This window comes from Urocampus carinirostris, chromosome 12 (genome assembly GCF_059441175.1).
Source record: "Urocampus carinirostris isolate Australia breed hairy pipefish chromosome 12, RoL_Ucar_1.0, whole genome shotgun sequence".
Classification (NCBI taxonomy): Eukaryota; Metazoa; Chordata; class Actinopteri; order Syngnathiformes; family Syngnathidae; genus Urocampus; species Urocampus carinirostris.
The window spans coordinates 25981967-25988670 of record NC_142360.1 but is presented as its reverse complement, the minus strand read 5'-3'; positions in this window follow the sequence as shown (position 1 = coordinate 25988670).

Sequence of the window (6704 nt, the reverse complement as noted above, 5' to 3'; positions counted from 1 at the left end):
TCTGTGAACATGCGCGTAACCAGCCCACTTTTCAAAATTAAAACATTTTAAAGATATGGCCCACTGCCCGAAGATAGCTGGGATGGGCTCCGGCACCCCCGCGACCCTACTGAGGATAAGCGGTGCAGATAATGGATGGATGGATTGATGGATGGATGGATTTTGATCCATAATGGACTCTTAATTCCAGCTGTTTTTAAGTGATTTCTGATGTTTGTGATTTTATTTACTTTATCCAAAGGCTACTTTTTATAAATGCATGCTACTGTCAAACACCCACTTGGGATGACGCGGAATGACAATGCAGAAGCAAGGAGAAAGGCAACAATGGGTCATTTATTCAGTTCAGTACACAGTGGTGAGGTGCTCCTCGGTTCGAAGCTCTGAAGCGTGTGCAGAGTATTTTCGATGAGTGAAGGCCCGCGAAGCAGGTGTACCCAGTGACTGATTTAAGAAATGAGTCCCTAGCTTTGAGTGTGGTACGAAATAAAAGCGGCTAGACAACGCTCACAGATTTAAAAGTCCACTTGAGTACTTAGAATCACAGAAATATGCAGTTTCAGTTCTTTAAAAACTTGCTATTATACAACTGTGAACTTTCGTATCAGCTGTCCCTTGTGAACTTTTATTCTATTCAAAAAGAGGTAAATTTCCCTGCAATAAATTCACAGCCTGCGCCCAAAAAATTTTGAAAATATATTGCTTTTAAATAAAAAAATGACTAAGCACTTTATTTTACCTCTGGTTGCATATACAGAGGAACACACAACAATTCATGATTCAGTACACTTTTACTCAACCAATACACCCTTCAAATATGTGTTTTTGTCTCCAGAGTGTATTTTTCACAAGCATGTTTTAAATTTCTCTGACCAAATGATGGCGTAGTCAAGGAAATTAATCTTATTGAAGCCCCGACGCGTGTGTGTGAAGCATTTCTCTTGAGGGTTTCGCTGCCTAATGGGGCTTCATTTTGCCACCACTTGTAAACAGGAAAGACAGAAAATTAAGGCAACAGTATCTTGATCACCCGAAGCAGTTATTGTCCAGGGGCAGGCAGGGAAGCGATTATCTGGTAAACTCACGTTATCGTTTTGGCGAAAGCACCAATCGAAAAGCTCTGCATAAATTCATGGTTGGGAAAGGAGGCAAGGGTTCTGTACACTATAAGCAAAACAAGGATGAGACAACGCTAGAACGAGACAAGAATTGCAAATTGGAGTGCTTAAATAGTGTGCAGGAGACGTGATTAGGGTGCAATCAGGGCAAGTGACACCAAGTATGAGTAAAAATCAGAGACAAAGAGGAAGTGACCAAAAAAGGAAGAGGGAAAGCGGGAGAGATAGAGTGAGATAGAGAGAGAGAGAGAGAGAGAGAGAGAGAGAGAGAGACAGAGAGAGAGAGACACAGAGAGAGAGAAAGAGAGAACCAAACCTGAAGGGTATTTTATGCACTAATAGTATTGATATGATTGTCTACTAGGTATCAAGATTTGTCTGAATGAAATGTTGTATTGAACAATCAATAAGGATAACATGTACATACTTTTGACATTTTTATTATCTGGAGATATCCTTGAAATATTAATAGGTAGGCTATAGTAGTAGAACAAAATTGGATGTCATACTACGAGCAGTCCCTCGCAATTTTACTTGTGTGCTCCAAACAACTTCCACATTCGGCAAAACAGGCGAGCACTTCCATGTGACGCTTTGACAAAACACCTCCCAAGAATAGCAATATAAAATGAATGATGTAATAAAAATGCATTTATTTTAATAGCTTATTGGTATATTAAAATCACAGCAAAAAAAAAACCAAGAAAAAACTGTTGTAAAAACTGTTACTGACAACCAAATGTCAGTATGATGATGATGATGTGGAAAGGTATAATGTCTAATTAGTTATATCTAAACCTAGTCTACGAATAGCTCAGATACACAGAAGTTCAAACTCATTTTACCTTTCTTTCTTTGTGAATGTCTCTAGGTTTCTTTCATTTATGAAGTGTGTAGTCCTGTTATATTTTGAAATACTGAGCTACAGCATACAAGTGTCAAGATTTGACAATTTCTCTCACCTGCGCTCACTCGTTTAGCCCCAGCGACCACTTTTTCACTAATTAGTTCTCCTCCTATTTAAACACATAATTCTTATTTTTTCCTTGTCAGTCCATCAGCGAACCTCCGCACATGCAAGGCAAGCACTTTTTGACTATGGCTCCCGTCCCGTCCCATCCTGTCCTGTTTCCTGCTTGTCCGTCTCTGGCTTCCCGATTGTCTCCGGTTACCTGATTTGTCCCGATCTCTGACCACGCTCCGATCTCCCGTCCCGGCTGCCCGACTTGCTTCCGTCCTCCGACCAGGCTCCGATCTTCCGTCCCTGCTGCCCGACTTGGTTCCGAACTCCAACCACAATTCATTTGCGAGGGCTTCCTGCTCCTCCTGCCCTGCGAACACCGGATCGCTGTTGTTTGTTTCCCCGTGCCTGACTTCCTCGATTTTTCAATAATGCTTTATGTTAAACGTTACGTGTTTGGGTCTAATGCCTGTTCTGGTTCTGACAACAAGATAATTCAAGGGAAACAGTATTCTGTTACTGTACGTTATTTCGGAATCTGGAACACATTTAAAGTTAAACATGAAAAACAAAAGTAATCTTGCATAAATTACCAATATTAAAAAATGGATTGGTCTATGAAAATTGAAACTGCCGTCACGAGTTAACCTTGGAAGGATATTCACGTTTTATGTGGTTGGATAACATTTTATTAGAAATTCAATACAGAAGGTTTTGATTGAGAGATGTTAACAACTAATGAACCAGTCTGCATGACCCAATCTAAAGAACAAAAATATAGATAGCATGTACATTTAGTCTTGATTTAAGTGAGCAATTTTAAGCAAAAGGTGGATTTTCAATTGTCATCGTATCAATTGTGTATATTCTCAATGCTTCAGTAAGGGGAAATCATTATTGTTTGGTTTATGGTCTGACAGAGTAAAGGGAACTTGCGTTTATCGAGAGACTCAGTTCTTTATTTGTCAAGGGGAAAACTCCCCCAAGTCAAACCTGACGGCAGAATCAATTACTATTCTGACACTCAGAATTCCATCCTGGGGGAGATTTATGTCTGTGTGAGTGTTGTTTTTGTTATCAGAAACCAATCCATCTCAGAGGAGTTTGAATTCTCTTTAGACTTTACTTTACTGTTTCAGTTTATAGTTACACTCACATTCGAGGGGTATTTGTCTGATGTTAAATTAATATCAAATCTTGGATGGGCCTCTCTCCCCTCTCCAGGGACTCTGTCTGGATTACAGCCAGAGTTTTACAAGCAAACTAAAAGGTAATTAAGTGGCAGCAAAACGAAGCATATGGTTTCAGGCAGCGGGATGCGTTTAGAATGATCGCAAGACTCCATAGATATTTTAATCCGTAACGTACATAAAGATGCCAAGGAGGTTTCACAACTCCACAGTAAATGTGCTCTAAATAGTCCCTGTTCATGTTTATTTATAGAGGACACCAGTTTCCAGTTCTGGTTAGTAAACTCTTGGTTGAAGGGGTTCTAAACATTGACTAAACACATACATACCTTGCTAGAATGAAGAAGATATAAGAATTTTTTTCACATTTGAGAGTAATTCTTGGTTGTTTTGTGTAACATACTTTCATCAATACGAAAAGAAACACAGACTATTGCATAATATTCAATGAAACCTAAAGGATCTAGCAAAATCATGTTATATCAGCCTCTATTAGTTTAAACATGGCGTTTTGTGTTTTTAGTATTTGAGCACTGTTATTCATTTCTTGGGGAGACTGATTTCAGAATCCTGTCAATCGAAAATGACACCACAATTGCTGAGATTTTAATGAATGACCAATCTTTGAAACTAGGTTAACCGTGATCGGTCATCGATTAAGTCATCTTCACTCAACAATATTTTTAAAAAGATCCTACCCAGGGAAGAAAAAACTGTTCATGTAGATTTTTAACTTTCAATATACATATCAAATATGAATAAAAATTCTGAGTTTAAAATAGTGGGGGCCCATACAACACATTATTGGGGGTAAATCCCTTTAGTTATCTTTTGTTTTAACACCCAATTGTTAAATTATTTATGCCTTGCAAATCACATGCACCAAAGTGTCAAATTGCATTGATTAGAACTGTCCATGAAGGAAAAAAAACATCAAACACTGGATCTTTAACCATGTGCAATAGGCTACACTCCATTTTTACAGAATATTGTGTCAGGTAACCTTTTTCTGTGTACCAAAATATTTTGTGTTATTTACTCTGAGCAACAAAGGTTTTTGTTTTGGGACAAAATAGTACAGGACATGTTGTTTGTGTTTGCGACCTAAAGCAGATACATTTTCAGATATTTATTATCATTAAAATTGTTTGAGGGAGAGTGGATCCTCACAATGTCAATCTAAATACACTTGTCAGATTTCATTATACTTCAATGGTAGAGTTAAAGCGTCATCCGTAGCTTCCAGGTCAAGATAACCTTGATAAGACTCATCAACCTTGAATTTCTCAGTTGAAATCCTCATATCACTTTAATATTACGGGAAGAACTTATCTTTGCTCTCAGTCAAGGCGAGACAAGCCCAGATTTAACAGGATTAAAAGGATTTACCTGCATTGCATGACATACAGTCCATCTAAAGTGTAAAGGGCCCCATAAGGAATAAGTGCACTATGGAGGATGTTTTATATTGGGTATAGTCTTCAATAAGAATATTGTTCACATATGTTTATGTTATTTAATAATAAAATTATGACTCACAACACGTGGTAAGCTTTCTCCCCTGGCTTTGATCTCTTTGATCTCCGGGAAAACTAACGTAAAATGCGACAGAAACAAAATGAAAATAAATCCAAACAGCTTGCCAACATCATTTTTGCCATTCCATGTATTCCGTTACTCCCCAAGTCTGCACAAAATTTTGTAATTTTATTCATATTTAGTTTATTTTGTCTTTTATTAGCATATTTGGTATTGGAGTAATCCCAAAGTAATTGAAAGTAATCCAGTTAAAGTAACCCTACCCAACCCTGCCAACAACTAACATTTCAGTATTTTCAGAGTTAAGACGCAAGAATGGGCAGCACGGCGGCGCAGTGGTTAGCGCGTGTGCGGCACAGTTCTGAAGTCGTGGGAACCTCCTGAGTGGTTCAAATCCAGCTCCCGGCCTTACTGTGCGGATTTTGTATGTTCTCCCCCTGCTTGCGTGGGTTTCCTCCGGGCACTCTGGTTTCCTCCCACATTCCAAAAACATGCATTTCAGGTGAATTGGCCGGTCCAAATTGTCCCTAGGTGTGACTGAGCGAGTGAGTTGTCTGTCCCCGTGTGCCCTGCGATTGGCTGGCAACCAGTCCAGGGTGTCCCCTGCCCACTGCCCGATGATTGCTGGGATGGGCTCCAGCATCCCCGCGACCCTACTGAGGATAAGCGGTGCAGCTGATGAAATGAGATGAGAAGACGCAAGAAGTTGAGTGACATCCATTCTTTTATCTCAGTGAGGCAGGCCTCCAAATTTCCACAGTGTGGGAGGTTCCTCCATCGGAAGATATAGTTGAATGTCATCTGCGTAGCAATGAAACTGATATTATACTTGCAAATAATATCACCTAATGGAAGCATGTAAATGCTGAAAAGAAGGGGGCCAAGTACTGAACCCTGCGGAACATAACAGGTAACACTAAAGGGCTCAGATGTCATTTCACCATGTTTAACACAGTGCGTCCCATCTGTGAGGTAAGATCTGAACTATGAGAGGACGGTTCCTGAGAGTCCAATCCATTTTTCCAACCATTCTAGTAAGACATTATAGTCCACAGTGTCAAAGGAGGCACTAAGGTCTAGCAGCAGCAATAGTGATGAAGCGCCGGAGTCCATTACTTTTTTTTTAAACTTAAATCATAACATTACCATGTCTGCCCGAGGTTCAGGATTCTATATTTGGCTCCAGCTTTCCTATGAGGAGTTTGCATGATCTTTTTGTATGATCTTTTCATGCTCGCATGGGTTTTCTCTGTCTTCCTTAAAAAAACATGCGTGTTTAATTTGTTTCAGTTATGTGGCTGTCCCAAGTTTCGAGATAATGGATTTGCTTTGAATTAAAATAGCCTCTGACAAAATGTATTTTAGTGTAACCATTTCACGTTTGTTGTTGTTGTTTTTATGTACGACTAAAAGTGGCTCGACCTATTGCTCAACACTTACTGCTCAGGCTAAAAAACTCAAGGCACCTAACATGATTTGCTTTGTGACTTATAAAGATGGGTTGAAGGGGCTTGTCATGCTCCTATACTTTGCCATAAAAATGAAACAAAAATAGTTTCTTCACCAGCTGTCCACTCCCCAACTCAACTTAAATTTATCAGTGCCCACTTTTGGGTCTCACTCGTAAAAGATTATTGCCCTGAAGTGCTTTTAGTAAAGGTGAATCTGCATGTTCCTTTTAAATAGCAACCAGTCCATGTGTCATTCTGTCTTTTGCACAAATTGTGCTTAGAGATGTTTAAATTTACCTGAAAAACTAACAAGGATAAAATTCATCAATATGTCTAATGAAATTAAATCCAAATGTTCTTGACAAAATGATGATGCAACTAATGAATTGAATGATGATAGGAGAAGTCTTTCATGGATAATTTTTCCCATTTTAAATATTGTTCT